Below are 16059 nucleotides of genomic sequence, written 5' to 3'. Positions count from 1 at the left end.
AAAATCTTAAAAATATTTATTTATTTTACCTCTGAACTGATTATTGGCCTCCTGCTCCCCAAAAGGTACCCTGCTTCTGCTGGCTTAATGTCTCAGAACTTTGGTGTCGTTGGTCTCATACACCACTTTGCCATCCACTATCCTGCAGGTGGCGGTCTTCTGGATGGTTTGCATGGAGTTGCTGCTGTTCAGGGCATCGCCAAGATTGAAGTCCTTGCCGTCTTCCAGCAGACAGCGGTAGGTGACAATCTCAGCCTCCAGCTTGACCTTGATATTCAGCAGGGCCTGGGCCTGGCGCTGTCCCTCTGCCCGGGTCTGTGCCAGCTCTGACTCCAGGTGCAGCAGGATCCCGTTGAGCTGCTCCATCTGCAGGGCATAGCGGGCCTCCACCTCCCTCAGGCTGTTCTCCAAGCTGGCCTTCAGATTTCTCATGGAGTCCAGGTCGATCTCCAAGGACTGGACTGTATGTCTCAGTTCCATGAGTGGCATCTCAGCAGCTCCAACCTCAGCGGTCTGAGTGGTGACCAATGTGGTGTTCTCCTCAGTCTGCTGAGACCAGTACTTGTCGAGCTCCTCTCAGTTCTTCCAAGCCAACTCGTCATATTGGGCCGGGATATCTGCTATGATCTTGGCAAGATCTTGAGATTTGGGGGCATCTACCTCCACGGTCCACCCAGAGCTGGCATTCTGGGCTTGCAGACCTTTTACTTACTCTTCGTGGTTCTTCTTCATGAAGACCCGGTCCTCCTTGAGAGCCTTGATCTTTGTCGCCAGCTGCAGCAAGTGACATTGGTGTCATGAGTGACTTTGCGAAGCCCGTGGATGTAGTTCTCCACAGAATGGTGCATGACCAGCTCTGTCTCATACTTGACTCCAAAGTCATCAGCAGCAAGACGGGCATTGTCAATCTGCAGAACGATGCAGGCATTGTCCACAGTATTTGTGAAGATCTGAGCCCTCTGGTCCTCGATGGTCTTGAAGTAATGGCCTGGGGTCCCTTCTTCTCCAGGTGCTCCCGGATTTTGATCTCCAGCTTCTGGTTCTCGGTCTCCAAGCTCCTCACTCTGTCCAGGTAGGAGGCCAGGCTGTCGTTCAGGCTTTGCATGGCCTCTTTATCGTTCTGGATGCCTCCCATTCCTGCCAGACCCCCGGCCATCCTGGCGGCCAGGCCCACTAACCCAATGCCGAGCCGGAAGCTGGTGGAGCAGGGCACGGAGATCCAGGAACCAGAGCCCCTGGCACCTGCATAGATGCTGGCTGAGCTGCTGACTGGCTAAGCGCCATAGCTGGGCACCTGGACAGAGCCCAGGGACCGCTAGTTGGTGGAGAAGGTGGAGCGAATAGTGAAGCTCATTCTGACTGGGGAGGAGTGAGAGGACAGGATTCAGGCTTTGCCAACAACCATTTATTTATTTTTAAAATGTATTTATTTATTGAGATGGAGTCTTGCTCTGTAGCCTAGGCTGGAGTGCAGTGGTGCGATCTCAGCTCACTGCAAACTCTGCCTCCTAGATTCAAGCGATTCTTGTGCCTCAGCCTCCCAAGTAGCTGGGATTACAGATGTGTGCCGCCACGCCTGGCTAATTTTTTTGTTTTTAGTAGAGATGAGGTTTCACCATGTTGGCCAGGCTGGTCTCAAACTCTTGACCTCAGGTGATCCTCAGGCATGAGCCACCACGCCTGGCCAAAAATATTTCTATTTTTGATTCACCATTCATTCTTTTGAGACTTGTATTATGTGAACAGTATTAAATGTGGGCAAGACTTTATATGTAACCATCTTTATTTCAGTCTTATTTATAAGGACAAAGCGTACAGATGATCTAAATATCCAATAAAAAGGAAACATCAGTATATTAAGATGAGGTAAACTGTGCTTTCTTTCCCAAATCTAGCTTATCATCAGAATCCCCCGAGGAACTTTTATAAAAATAGAGATTTATAGGTCTTACTCTTGACCTAGTAAGTTAAGATCTCTGGGAGTGGAAATAGCTTTCTCTCCCTCTCTCTCTTTTTTTTTTTTTTTTTTTTTTTTTGAGACAGAGTCTCACTCCCTCACCCAGGCTGGAGTGCAGTGGCTCGATCTCAGCTCACTGCAACCTCTGCCTCCCAGGTTCAAGTGATTCTTGTGTCTCAGCCTCCCAAGTAGCTGAGATTACAGGTGTGTGCCACCACGCCCGGCTAAGTTTTGTATTTGTAGTAGAGATGTGGTTTTGCCAGGTTGGCCAGGTAGTCAAAAGCTCAAAAGATCTGCCTGCCTCAGCCTCCCGAAGTGTTGGGATTACAGGCATGAGCCACCGTGCCAGCCAGATTTTTCTCTTTCATGATTAGCTGGGCTTTGGAACCACTGGGCTTAGTGGGAAGAATACAGATTCTGAAGTAAGACTGACCTTGCTGCTTATTAGCTCTGTAACTTTAGGCAAATACGTTTTCAGCCTTCCATGAAGTCACTTTCCTCATCCGTAAAATACTAATCTCCAGAGGTGCTAATTACTGAATAAAATGATGTCTATGAAGCACCTGACATGCACATTAAGTAATTGCCATTATTGTTGGTATATTGGCACTCTAGAATATTACACAGCTACTAAAATTAATCTTCCTGAAAAAAACTTTGTTCTTCTCCTATGTATCAAAGTCCTAGAAGAAAGGACATGGTACACTCAAACTGGATAATTTGAGGAGATTTAGCAAAGGAATCATTTACAACCAGGGAAACCAATAAAGATTATTGCAGAACTTGTTGCAGCTGTCTATCAACAGCAGTTACAAAACGTAGGCTGAAATGGAGATCCCAGAAAGCATGGCCATGTGGAAAGAGCCTCTGACAAGAGGTGAGACCTTCAGTAAAGGGGCACAGCCAACCCACCCCACTTCCTCAAAAGAGAAGGGAAATTAATACCCTATCACAGTGTCCCCATTAGGTAAACCCAAATAGAAGAGCTCAGTATAATCCATTGATGGAGTCCTCATGAGTCCCTCCTGAGACACAAAGCAGAATGAAGACGAGAAGAGAGGCTCTGGACTAAAGAAGAGACAAATCAACTGGGCACGGTAGCTCACGCCTGTAATCCCAGCACTTTGGGGGGCCAAGGCAGGTGGATCACCTGAGCCCAGGAGTTCAAGATCAGCCTGGCCAACATGGTGAAACCTCCTCTCTACAAAAAATACAAAAATTAGCCAGGTGAGGTGGTGCATACCTGTAGTCCCAGCTACTAAGGCAGGGGGATGAATCTCCAGCCTGCATGACAGAGCAAGACCTCATCTAAAAAATAAAAATTAAAAATAAGATACAAATCACATACATAAGTATTTCCACTGGGTACAAATATCCATGGAAATTTTATTGTGAGTAAATACTTCAATATTTTAATATTGGCTGCCTTTGGAAGATGGATTATTGATTACCTTTTCTTGCTCTTCCTAATTTTTTCAATTTTCTAAAGTTTCAACCACAATTATAGCATTTATTAAATACTTACCGCTCTATGTATTTATGGGTGTATAAATACATTTCATCTTTTTTTTTTTTTTTTTTTTTTTTTGAGAGGGAGTCTTGCTCTGTCTCCCAGGCTGGAGTGCAGTGGCGTGATCTCAGCTCACTGCAACTTCCACCTCCCACTTTCAAGTGATTCTCCTGCCTCAGCCTCCCGAATACCTGGGGCTACAGGTATGCATGACCACTCCCAGCTGATTTTTGTATTTTTATTGTTTTTTTTTTTTTTAATTTTTGGAGACAGAGTCTCACTTGACATGTCGCCCAGTCTGGAGTGCAGTGGTGCGATGTTGGCTCACTGCAACCTCCACCTTCTGGGTTCAGGAGATTCTCCTGCCTCGGCCTCCCAAAAAGCTAGGATTACAGGCGTTCGCCACCACGCCCAGCTAATTTTTGTATTTTTAGTAGAAATGAAGTTTTACCATGTTGGCCAGGCTGGTCTCAAATTCCTGACCTCAGGTGATCTGCCTGCCTCAGTCTCCCAAAGTGCTGAGATTACAGGTGTGAGCCACTGCACCCAGCTAATTTTTGTATTTTTAGTAGAGCTGGGTTTTCACCATGTTAGAGAGGCTGGTTTCGAACTCCTGACCTCAAGTGATCTGCCCTCCTCAGACTCCCAAAGTGCTGGGATTACAGGCATGAGCCACCGCACCTGGTCCATTTCATCTTCGTAGCAATCCTATGAGGTAGGTACTATTATCCTCACATTACAGGCAACAAAATTGCAACTAGAGAGGTGAAGTAAGTGACTTATCCAAAGTTGTACAACTGCAAGTAAACTGTGGAGCCATGACTTAAATATAGCCATTCTGCTACAGTCTTCATACTTTTAAAAACACTACTTCGTTATATTCACAGTAGGTAACAAGAAAGATCTTTACTAGGGGAAAAATAATTAATGTTTTTTGTTTTTTTGGTGTGCCTGTGAGACAGGGTGTTTCTCTGTAGCCCAGCCTGGAGTGCAGTGAGTCACTACAACCTCAACCTCCCAGGCGCGAGCTGTCCTCTTACCTCAGCCTCTCGAGTAGCTGGGACTAAAGGCATGCCCCACCACGCCTGGCTAACTTTTTTTTTTTTTTTTTTTTTTTTTTTTTTTGAGATAGAGTCTCCTTCTGTTGCCCAAGCTGGAGTATAGGAGCACAGTCTCAGTCCACTGCAGCCTCAACCTCCTGGGCTCAAGCAATCCTCCGACCTCAACCTCCCAAGTAGCTGAGATTACAAGCAGGCACCGCCATGCCTGGCTAGTTTTTGTCTGTAACTAAGGGTCTCACTACATTGCCCAGGCTGTTCTCAACCTCCTGAGCTCAAGCAATCCTCCTACCTGGGCCTCCCAAAGTGCTAAGATTATAGGCATGAGCCACCATGCCCAGCCTACTTTAATTTGTTTTAAAGAAAAATATTTTTATTGTATATTTTTCTGGTATTCAATAAATATTAAAAGCATACAATGATATAATACTATGTATAGTAAACAGTAATACATAATAGAAATATGTATAGTTTTGATTTACTAATCTTATTTCTTCTTCCTTACTAATAAAATCCTGGCCGAGCGCAGTGGCTCATGCCTGTAATCCCAGCAATTTCGGAGGCCAAGATAGGTGGATCACTGAGGTCAGGAATTCAAGACCAGTCTGGCCAACATGGTGAAACCCCATCTCTACTAAAAATACAAAAAAATTTAGCCTGGTGGCCGGGTGCGGTGGCTCACACCTGTAATCCTAGCACTGTGGAAGGCCGAGGCAGGCAGATCACTTGAGGTCAGGAGTTCGAGACCAGCCTGGCCAACATGGCAAAACCCCTCCTCTACTAAAAAAACAAAAATTGTCAGACATAGTGGCTCACACCTGTAATTTGGGAAGCCGAGGCAGGCGGATCACAAGGTCAAGAGTTTGAGACCATCCTGGCCAACATGGTGAAACCCATCTCTCCTAAAAGTACAAAATTATCTGGGTGTGGTGGTGCATGTCTGTAATCCCAGCTACTCAGGAGGCTGACACAAGAGAATTGCATAAACCCAGGAGGCAGAGGTTGCACTGAGCCAAGATTGTGCCATTGCACTCCAGCTTGGGCAACAAGAGCGAAACTCCGTCTCAAAAAAAAAGAAATTAGTGGGGCACGGCCGGGTGTGGTGGCTCATGTCTGTAATCCCAGCACTTTGGGAGGCTGAGGTGGGCAGATCACGAGGTCAGGACTTCAAGACCATCCTGGACAACATGGTGAAACCCCGTCTCTACTAAAAATACAAAAAAAAAAATAGCTGGACGTGGTGGTGGGCGCCTGTAATCCCAGCTACTTGGGAGGCTGAGGCAGGAGAATCGTTTGAAACGAAGGCGGAGGTTGCAGTGAGCCAAGATCGCACCACTGCACTCCAGCCTGGGTGACAGAGCAAAACTCCGTCTCAAAAAAAAAAAAAAAAAAAAAAAAAAATTAGTGGGGCGTGGTGGCACATGCCTGTAATCCCAGCTACTCAGGAGGCTGAGGCAGGAGAATCCCCTGAACCCGGGAGGCAGAGGTTGCAGTGAGCCAAGATCATTCCATTTTATTTCAGCCTGGGCAACAGAGCAAGACTATATCTAAAACAAAAACAAAAACAAAAAAAATTAGCAGTCGGGCATGGTGGCTCACACCTGTAATCCCAGCACTTTGGGAGGCCGAGGCAGGCAGATCACCTGAGGTTGGGAGTTCAAGACCAGCCTGACCAACCTGGAGAAACCCCGTCTTTACTGAAAATACAAAATTAGCTGCCCACGGTGATGCATGCTTGTAATCCCAGCTACTTGGGAGGCTGAGGCAGGAGAATTGCTTGAACCCAAGAGGTGGAGGTTGCAGTGAGCCGAGATTGCGCCATTGCACTCCAGCCTGGACAACAAGGGCAAAACTCCATCTCCAAAATAAAAAATTATGTTGGCATGGTATTGGGCTCCTGTAGTCCCTGCTACTTGGGAGGCCGAAGCAGGAGAATTGCTTAAGTCCAGGAGGTATATGTTGCACTGAGCCAAGATTGCATCACTGCACTCGAGCCTGGGTGACAGAGCAAGACTCCTCTCAAAAAAAAATACAATAGGCTGGGCACAGTGGCTCACACCTGTAATCTCAGCACATTGGGAGGCCAAGGCAGGTGGATCACCTGAGGTCAGGTTCGGGACCAGACTGGCCAGCATGGTGAAACCCTGTCTCTACTAAAAACACAAAATTAACCGGGTGTGGTGGCACATGCCTGTAATCCCAGCTACTAGGGAGGCTGAGGCAGGAGAATCACTTGAACCTGGGAAGAGGAGGTTGCAGTGAGCTAAGAGAGCACCATCACACTCCAGCCTGGGCAACAAAAGTGAAACTCCATCTCAAAAAAATTTTTTTAATTAAAAAAAATTTAAAAGGTCCGGGCGCAGTGGCTCATGTCTGTAATCCCAACACTTTGGGAGGCCAAGGTGGGTGGATCACAAGGTCAGAAGATCAAGACCATCCTGGCTAACATGGTGAAAAGCTGTCTCTACTAAAAATACAAAAAATTGACTGGGTGTGGTGGTGGGCACCTGTAGTCCCAGCTACTTGGGAGGCTGAGGCAGGAGAATGCCATGAATCTGGGAGGCGGAGCTTGCAGTGAGCTGACATTGCACCACTGCACTCCAGCCTGGGCAACAGAGCGAGACTCCATCTCAAAAAATAAATAAATAAATAAATAAATAAATAGAAAGAAAAAAGAAAAAAGAACCAAAAAAGAGAAACTAAAAAAGAAAAAATAAATTAAAAAAAAAAAAAAACGGCCGGGTGCAATGGCTCACAACTGTAATCCCAGCACTTTGGGAGGCCAAAGCAGAGGAATCACCTGAACTCATCAGTTCAAAACTAGCCTGGCCAACATGGTGAAACCCTGTCTGTATTAAAATACAAAAATTAGCTGGGCATGGTGGTGGGTGCCTATAATCCCAGCTACTGAGAGGCTAAGGCAGAAGAATCGCTAGAACCAGGGAGGCCGAGGTTGCAATGAGTCAAGATCACACCACTGCACTCCACCCTGAGCGACAGAGTAAGACTCTGTCGCAAAATAAAATAAAATAAAATCCCTCGTTTTCTTTGATTTGTTTTGTTTTCGTTTTTTGAGACAGAGTCTCACTCAGTTGCCCAGGCTGGAATGCAGTGGCACGATCTCGGCTCACTGCAAGTGATTCTCCTGCCTCAGCCTCCCAAGTAGCTGGGATTACAGGCACGCACCACCACGCCCAGCTAATTTTTGTATTTTTAGTAGAGACAAGGTTTCAGGATGTTAGTCAGGCTGGTCTGGAACTCCTGATCTCATGATCTGCCCTCCTCATCCTTCCAAAGTGCTGGGATTACAGGTATGAGCCACCACACGTGGCAAAATCCCTAGTTTTCTTTCTTTTTCTTTCTTTCTTTTTGTTTATTTCTTTCTTCCTTTTTTTTTTAATTTAACAGAGTTTATTTGAGCAAAAAGTGATTCACGAACTAGGCAGCATCCAGTACTGACATGGGTTTAGAGAGCTGCACTCTGCAGCGTGAGCAGTGAGCTTTTATAACCTGAATAGGAAAGTAAAGTACAGAAACAGTTTGCTTGGTTACAGTTCTGTGCTTGCCTTATTTGAACTTGGTCTGATCAATCGACTGCCTGTGATTGGGTGAGACACAGTAGTCTGTTACAAAAAACATACTTCTAGATTAGGTTTGAGTTTGTTTATATACTAAATTGTAACAGTTGCAGTTTGTTACATAGGAACTCAAAGTATGGAGATAGTGTCAGGCCACTGGCCTCTTATTTCTTTAATTTAATAACTCCCTCCTTTTTGTCAGCCTGTCAATTTTGAGAGATTGACCAAAACCTTAGGCATTGACATCACTTTCTGTCACCATCATAATGGACTTGTTTGGTTTTGGTATGCAACTCACAAGTCACAATATTATGAAATCCCTGATTTTCACTTGGGCGTGAGATGGTCCAGAAGAAACACTACGTTTTCCAACACTGCCTTGTAACTAGGTGCAGTCACCTCTAAATTCTGGACAGTGAATTGTAAGCAAAGGTAATGTGCGTAACATCCAGAAATTGTCCTTGAAGGGAGGTATAGGCACTTCTGTACTTTGTTTTTCCTGTTGACTGGAATATGGACACGATGACTGAAGGTCAAGCAGCTTTGCTGGTCCTGAGGTGAAAACCACATCTGAAGACTGGCTAAGTAGCAAAATAAGAATTAGTGAAACCCTTTTGTCTTAGCAGCCCTAGAATACCTGTATCCAGACTTTTTTTTTTTTTTTTTCTGAGAAGGAGTCTCGCTCTGTCGCCCAGGCTGGAGTGCAATGGCCGGATCTCAGCTCCTCCCGGGTTCATGCCATTCTCCTGCCTCAGCCTCCCGAGTAGCTGGGACTACAGGCGCCCACCACCTCGCCCAGTTAGTTTTTTTTGTATTTTTTTAGTAGAGATGGGGTTTCACTGCGTTAGCCAGGATGGTCTCGATCTCCTGATCTCGTGATCCGCCTGTCTCGGCCTCCCAAAGTGCTGGGATTACAGGCTTGAGCCACCGCGCCCGGCCTTTTTTTTTTTTTTTTTTTTTTTGAGACAGGGTCTCACTTTGTTACCCAGGCTGGAGTGCAGTGACACAATCTTGGCTCACTGCAGCCTCGACCTCCTGGGCTCAAGCAATCCTCCCACCTTGGCCTCCCAAGTAGCTGGGACTACAGGTTCACACCACAATGCTCAGCTAATTTTTTATATTTTTAGTAGAGACAGGTTTTGCCATATTACCCAGGCTGGTCTCCAACTCTTGGGCCACTGGGATTACAGGCAACTCTACTTCTTTCATAATACACTTATCCGTTTTTGTTTGTTTGTTTGTTTGTTTGAGATGGAGTTTCGCTTTTTTTTTTTTTTTTTTTTTTTTTTTTTTTTTTTTTGAGATAGCATCTCCCTTTGTAACCCAGCCTTGAGTGCAATGGCACGATCTCGGCTCACTGCAACCTCCACCCCCCAGGTTCAAGAAATTCTCTTGCCTCAGCCTCCTGAGTAGCTGGGATTACAGGTGCCTGCCACCAAGTTGGGCCTTTTTTTTTTTTTTTTTTTTCTCCAGACATAGTCTTGCTCTGTTGTCCAGGCTGGAGGGCAGTGGTGCAATCTTGGCTCACTGCAACCTCTGCCTCCCAGGTTCAAGCAATTCTCCTGTCTCAGCCTCCCAAGTAGCTGCGATTACAGGCGTGTACCATGACACCCGGCTAATTTTTGTATTTTTAGTAGAGGCAGGGTTTCTCCATGTTGGTCAGGCTGGTCTCCAACTCCCGACCTCAGGTAATCTGCCCACCTCGGCCTCCAAAGTGCTAGGATTACAGGCATCAGCCACCGCACCTGGCCATAATTTTTGTATTTTTGGTAGAGATGGGGGTTTCACCATGTTGGCCAGCCTGGTCTCGAACTCCTGACCTCAGGTGATCTGCCCACCTCAGCCTCCCAAAGTGCCAGGATTACAGGCATGGGCCACCACACCAGCTACTTACCTGTATTTTTTTAAAATCCTAGCATACCTAAACTAAGTTACGGTGATAGAAATCAAAATAGTGCAGTTAGCTGCAGTGACTCACACCTGTAATCTCAGCACTTTGGCTAGCTGAGATAGGAGGATTGCTTGAATCCAGGAGGAGTTCAAGATCCCATCTCAAGTACAAAAAAAAAAAACTTAAAAAAAAATTGGTTGGCCAGGTGTGGTGGCTCACGCCTGTAATCCCAGCACTTTGGGAAGCCAAGGTGGGCAGATCACAAGTTCAGAAGATTGAGACCATCCTGGCTAACACAGTGAAACCCCGTATCTACTAAAAATACAAAAAAGTTAGCCGGGCATGGTGGCGGGCACCTGTAGTCCCAGCTACTTGGGAGGCTGAGGCAGGAGAATGGTGTGAACCCGGGAGGCAAAGCTTGCAGTGAGCTGAGATCGCACCACTACACTCCAGCCTGGGCGACAGAGCGAGACTCCGTCTCAAAAAAAAAAAAAAAAAAAAAAAAAATTAGCTGGACATGATGGCATGCAGCCATAGTCCCAGCTACTCCAGGGGCTGAGGCATGAGGATTGCTCAAGAATTTGAGGCTGCAGTGAGCTATGATCACACCATGTACTCCAGCCTGGGTGACAAAATAAAACCCTGTCTTGAAAAAAGAAAAAAGAACAGTGTTTGCCTGTGGTAGGCACAGAATTGACTGGAGTGCACATAAGGAAATTCTCTGAGAATAATGAAAATGTTCTTTATGTTATTTTAGGTAGTAGTTACTTGTATGTACACTATTGTCAAAATGCATCGGTGGTAGCTCACGCCTGTAATCCCAGCACTTTGGGAGGCTGAGGCGGGCAGAACACCTGAGGTCAGGGGTTTGAGACCACCCTGGCCAACATGGTGAAACCCCGTCTCTACTAAAAATACAAAAATCAACCAGGCATGGTGGTGCGGGCCTGAAATCCCAGCTACATGGAAGGCTGAGGCAGGAAAATCACTTGAACACAGAGGCAGAGGTTGCAGTGAGCTGAGATTGAGCCTCTGCACTCAATAAAGAATTAAAGAGCCTGTAATCCCAGCAGTTTGGGAAGCCGAGGTGGGCAGATCACGAGGTCAGGAGTTCGAGACTGCCCTGACCAAAATGGGGAAGCCCTGTCTCTACTAAAAATACAAAAATTAGCCAGGGATGGTGGTGCTCACCTGCAATCCCAGCTACTCAGGAGGCTGAGGCAGGAGAATCACTTGAACCCAGGAGGCAGAGGTTGCAGTGAGCCAAGATCGCGCCATTGTACTCCAGCCTGGGCAACAGAGTGAGACTCCATCTCAAAAAAAAAAAAAAAAAAAAAAAAGAATTAAAGGCCGGGCGCAGTGGCTTTTGCCTGTAATCCCAGCACTTTGGGAGGCCAAGGTGGGCGGATCACCTGAGGTCAGGAGTTTGAGACCAGCCTGACCAACACGGAGAAACCCCAATTCTACTAAAAATACAAAATTAGCCAGGCATGGTGGCTCATGCCTGTAATCCCATCTACTCTGGAAGGCTGAGGCAAGAGAATTGCTTGAACCTGGGAGGCAGAGGTTGCGGTGAGCTGAGATCGCGCCACTGCACTCCAGCCTAGACACCAAGAGCAAAACTTTATCTCAAAAAAAAAGAATTAAAGAGCAAATAATAAACCAACAAGCAAAAAACCCCTCTAATCTCAGGAATTCTGATTCAGTAGCTCTATGAAGGATACCAGCATGTGTATTTATTTATTTATTTATTTAAGAGGGAGTCTCACTCTGTTGCCCAGACTGGAGTACAGTGGCACAATCTCAGCTCACTGCAACCTCCACCTCCTGGGTTCAAGCAATTCTCCTGCCTCAGCTTCCCAAGTAGCTGTGATTACAGGCGCCCACCACCACGCCCAGCTAATTTTTGTATTTTTGGTAGAGACAGGGTTTTACCATGTTGACCAAGATGGTGTAGATCTCCTGACCTCGTGATCCTCCTGCCTCAGGCATCCAAAGGGCTGGGACTGGTGGCTTGTGCCTGTAGTCCCAGCTACTCAGGAGGCTGAGGCAGGACAATCAGTTGAACCCAGGAGGCGGAGGTTGCAGTGAGCCAAGATCGTGCCACTGCACTCTAGCTGGGTGACAGAGCAAGACTCCATCTCAAAAAAATAAATAAATAAAATAAAATAAATAAAGACCATGTGCCTACCTCCCAAGAGTTAAAGGAAAAGTACCTCCTCAGCGATGCCAACTGAGGGTTCAAATTCAACCTAAGCTGGATAGACGTTCTTTCTGGGATAGCCTCCTATGGTAGCCATTCCCTTGGTGCATTTCTGCATAGTGTCCTGGCTACTGGCCTGCATCCTACCTGCCATGTTCTCACTTCACTATTGAAAACCCTTTTCAGCCGTGCGCAGTGGCTCAAGCCTGTAATCCCAGCACTTTGGGAGGCCGAGACGGGCGGATCACGAGGTCAGGAGATCGAGACCATCCTGGCTAACACGGTGAAACCCCATCTCTACTAAAAAAAATACAAAAAACTAGCCGGGCGAGGTGGCGGGCGCCTGTAGTCCCAGCTACTCGGGAGGCTGAGGCAGGAGAATGGCGTAAACCCGGGAGGCGGAGCTTGCAGTGAGCTGAGATCCGGCCACTGCGCTCCAGCCTGGGCCGCGACAGAGCAAGACTCCGTCTCAAGAAGAAAAAAAAAAGAAAACCCTTTTCAAATGGCATCTCTCCAGCTGGGCATGGTGGGTCACACATGTAATTGCAGCACTTTGGGAGGCCAAGGCAAAAGCGTCACTTGAGCTCAGGCGTTTGACAGCAGCCTGGGCAACATGGTGAAACTCTGTCTCTACAAAAACTACAAAAATTAGCTGCGCATGGTGGTGCATGCCTGTGGTCCCAGCTACTGGGGAGGCTGAGGCTGCAACATCATCTGAGCCTGGGAGGTAGAGGCTGTAGTGATCCCTAATTGCATCACTGCACTCCAGCCTGGGCAACAGAGTGAGACTCTGTCTCAAAAACATAAATAGGCCAGGCGCAGTGGCTCATGCCTGTAATCCCAGCACTTTGGGAGGCCAAGGCAGGCAAATCACCTGAGATCAGGCATTCGAGACCAACCTGGCCAACATGGTGAAACCCCGTCTCTACTAAAAATTTAAAAAATTAGCTGGGCATGGTGGCGCATGCCTGTAATCCCAGCTACTTGGGAGGCTGAAGCAGGAGAATCACTTGAACCCGGGAGGTGGAGGTTGTGGTGAGCTGAGATCATGCCATTGCACTCCAACCTGGGCAACAAGAGCAAAACTCTGTCTCAAAATTAATTAATTGGCCAGGCGCGGTGGCTCAAGCCTGTAATCCCAGCACTTTGGGAGGCCGAGACAGGCGGATCACGAGGTCAGGAGATCGAGACCATCCTGGCTAATGCGGTGAAACCCCGTCTCTACTAAAAAAAGACAAAAAACTAGCCAGGAGAGGTGGCGGGCGCCTGTAGTCCCAGCTACTTAGGAGGCTGAGGCAGGAGAATGGCGTAAACCCGGGAGGCGGAGCTTGCAGTGAGCTGAGATCTGGCCACGGCACTCCAGCCTGGGCGACAGAGCAAGACTCCATCTCAAAAAAAAAAAAAGTAATTAATTAATTAGTAATAAACCTTATGAGAGAGTTACTATTATTTATCTCTATATCATAGGAAAAGAAACTAAAAGACAGAAATGCTAAGCAGCTATAGAACCAGGGTTTGCTGGCTCTAAAATTCAGGTTCTTTCTAACTCACTATGATATGACTTTAATCAGGGAAAAAATATAATCCCTTTCGAAATTTATACATATGAGGCTGGGAGAGGTGGCTCACGCCTATAATCCCACCACTTTGGGAGGCTGAGGCAGGTGGATCACCGGAAGTCAAGAGTTCGAGACAAGCCTGGCCAACATGGCAAAACCCCATCTCTACTAAAACTACGAAAAATTAGCCGGGCATGGTGGTGGGTGCCTGTAATCCCAGTTACTCGGGAGGTTGAGGCAGGAGAATCGCTTGAACCCAGGAGGCAGAGGTTGCAGTGAGCCGAGATTGCACCACTATACTCCAACCTGGGCAACAAGAGTGAAACTCCATCTCATAAAATAAAATAAAATAAAAATTACTCTGGCAAAAGCATAAAAGAATTTGGGCTGGACATGGTGACTCATACCTGTAATTCCAGCACTTTGGGAGGCTGAGGCAGGTGGATCACCTGAGGTCAGGAGTTTGAGACCAGCCTGGCCAACATGGTAAAATCCCATCTCTACTAAAAAATACAAAAATTAGCCAAGTGTGGTGGCAGGCACCTTAATCTTAGCTACTTGGGAGGCAGAGGCAGGAGAATCTTTGAACCTGGGAGGCGGAGGTTGGAGTGAGATGAGATCAAGCCATTGCACTCATACCTGTGGGACAAGAGCAAGACTTCTCTCAAAAAAAAAAAAAAAAAAAAAAAGGAAGAGTAAGGGTGTGGCAGTGGCAAGCAGGTAAGCAGAGTGGTATGAATGATGGGTGAAGGTAAGACACGAATAAGAAGACTACTGTCTCCTTATTCTATAGTGATCAAAATAAATGCTCAGGCCTAAGCCAGGAGGGTGGCAGTAAGGATGAAAAATAGAACACAAATTGAGCGGCAGGGGAAGGTGACAGAACGATCAGGATTGAGTGACTTAAATCCTGGCCCATAAGGCATGCCATGGAGAGGCTGGCTTGCTCCATGCTCTGTGTGTGTAACAAGTGTTGGGGGTCAGCAGCTGTGGTGATTTAGGCCAACTACAGAGAGAAGCAAAGGGGACTTACCATTTTATTGTTGATCTTCATGCTTACAAGATATACAGGAAATGCACAGGGAGCTTGGGGGGAACAGCTATTGAGATTGTAGGAGTAGTGAGGGGAACAGGCCCACACAAATAGTACACTGAGCCCCCACTGTCTTTCTGGCTACCCATGGTGGTGCTAAGAAAGTAACTATGGCACTGGTAGCCGACTCTCAACTTCATGGGGGAGCATTTGAGCTTTAGCCCCTAAGTTTCCTTGGGAAACTCAGTGGTCAGGGTCCCTCCGTGGCTGACGCAGCAATCAGTAAAAAGCAAATGAAGGCCAGGCGCGGTGGCGCATGCCTGTAATCCCAGCACTTTGGGAGGCCAAGATGGGCAGATTACTTGAGCCCAAGAGTTCAAGATCAGTCTAGGCAACATAGCAAAACCCCATCTCCATAAACAAAGCAAATGGAATGAGCCCACTGGTTATTTGGAGGCAGTTGTTCTCAGGCCAGAGTAAACCACTGGGGTTACTGGATTTATCATGCATATAGAAACTCTTGGGAAAAAATAAACCATCCATTAACTGCAAAATGGAAGTTCTAGCTATTTCATTTAAATCAGAGATCCCCAACAGGTACCAGTTCTGTCCTCGGCCTGTTAGGAACTAGGCTGCATAGCAGGAGGTGAGCAGAGGGTGAGCCAGCAAAGCTTCCCCTGTGTATACAACCATTCCCCGTCACTTGCATTAATGCCTGAGCTCACTTCCTGTCAGATCAATGGTGGCATTAGATTCTCATAAAAGTGTGAACCCTATTGTGAGGGATCAAGGTCGTTCACTCCGTATGAGAATCTCATGCCTGATGATCTGTCACTGTCTTCCATCACCCCCAGATGGGACTGTCTAGTTGCAGAAAGACAAGCTCAGGGCTCCCACTGATTCTACATTATGGTGAATTGTATAATTATTTCATTATATATTTCAATGTAATAATAATATAAAGTACATGATAAACGTAATGTGCTTGAATCATCCCAAAACTGTGTCCCAACCCACCATATGTCTGTGGAAAAATTGTTTTCTGTGAAACCAGTACCTGGGGACCAATGATTTAAATACCTTAAAAAACGGCCAGGTGCAGTGGCTCATGCTTGTAATCCCAGCACTTTGAGAGGCTGAGGAGGGTGGATCACCTGAGGTCAGGAGTTCAAAACCAGCCTGGCCAACATGGTGAAACCACATCTCTACTAAAAAAAAAAAAAAAAATTAGCCATGCATCTGTAGAGGACTACGTGCTCACAAATGAGAC

General features: G+C 46.6%; 1 pseudogene; it reads right to left on the bottom strand.

Moving 5' to 3' along the window:
* Window positions 1–84: 84 nt before the first annotated feature.
* On the bottom strand, window positions 85–14810 carry LOC104679094 (annotated as a pseudogene).
* Between the last annotated feature and the right edge of the window lie 1249 nt (window positions 14811–16059).

Source organism: Rhinopithecus roxellana, chromosome 2 (assembly GCF_007565055.1).
Source record: "Rhinopithecus roxellana isolate Shanxi Qingling chromosome 2, ASM756505v1, whole genome shotgun sequence".
NCBI classification, from domain to species: domain Eukaryota; kingdom Metazoa; phylum Chordata; class Mammalia; order Primates; family Cercopithecidae; genus Rhinopithecus; species Rhinopithecus roxellana.
This window is presented reverse-complemented; position numbering and strand designations above follow the sequence as displayed.